This window comes from Penaeus japonicus, unplaced genomic scaffold, assembly GCF_977035675.1.
Source record: "Penaeus japonicus unplaced genomic scaffold, GWHDUDI00000001_assembly GWHDUDI00000018, whole genome shotgun sequence".
Taxonomy (NCBI): domain Eukaryota; kingdom Metazoa; phylum Arthropoda; class Malacostraca; order Decapoda; family Penaeidae; genus Penaeus; species Penaeus japonicus.
Window position 1 is genome coordinate 25553531 of NW_028234420.1, and position 1250 is coordinate 25554780.

The following is a 1250-nucleotide window of genomic DNA, read 5'->3' on the forward strand; positions in this document are numbered from 1 at the left end:
TTTCCCATGGCGCAATGTTTGAATAAACAGGGCATCGATGGTAGAGAGATCTATACCGACTTATTCAAAAAGATCTTGGAGTCTAGTGGAAAGGCCCCCAAGGCCTAACGCCACGGCCCTCCGGACGCAAATGCCGAAGCAAAAAATTCCCAATAGGTTGACTTTGTTCTGGGTTGTTTTCGGTGCATGAATCAACGCTTGTTAACCGCGCCCGGAGGTACTCCTGACTCTACCTCGAGCAGCTCAATACTAAAGTATTTTTGGGCTTCAAGACACAAGCAAATAAGCCCTTCTGCTCGTTGGTGAGCCATACACAGTTAACCCATAATAAACTTTAGATCCAATCAGGGATTTATAAACCGTTGGCAAAGACTTGCTCTTAGCTCTCCAATCGTGTCCAGAAATACACTTTAATAGATTGAGTACTTTTTGACATTTATTCCTTTTCTGGCCCTTTTTTTCAATATAGCCTTCTATCAAAAAGTAGGCCAAGAAATTTAGTAGAATTTTGGACAGGTATTGGGTGAGTGTCTATAGTTAAACTGATATTGGGCTTCCTTCTATAGATAAAAATCAGTGCCAATTGGATATGATTTGCCGAGAAATCTGAATTGCTGCTCGAGTGGCATAATGCACAACCATCACCTTGCAGTGTATATCTAAGATTCTGAGGGGGAAATGGTAAAATGTCATTTATCATACATAGAAACAGAGTTGGTGACAAGACACTTCCTTGTTGGAACTACACACCCATGGCCTTCCTACGCCCTTCCTCTCTTCCTTTCCCCTCGAAGGGCTTGAGCTGACAAAACGGAGATCTAGCGTCACAAAAATAGTGCACATATATGAATGACTTTGTTTTATTTTCTGTCTGTTTGTGCTCACCTATTTATTTCCAATTTTTTAATTCTTTATTTTTTATGGTTCTCTGAGTTCAAGTTTTACGATTTTTTTTCTTAACAATACCATGGACACTGACAATTCCTTTTACCTGGCTGGCTGGGTAGAAGCTACAAAGATCTTTACTATAACAATTATTGTTATTACGATTTTAGTTATGATTATGATTATCATTCTGATAGCGGTAATATTCATGAGGAGGATAATATCAATTATGAAAACGAGGATGATAATAATAAATCACTTGGTCTGATTATCATGCAATGATAATCTTGGCAGATGCAACATCCAATTCAAATGGCATAATTTTCCGTATATATATATATATATATATGTATATATATATATAT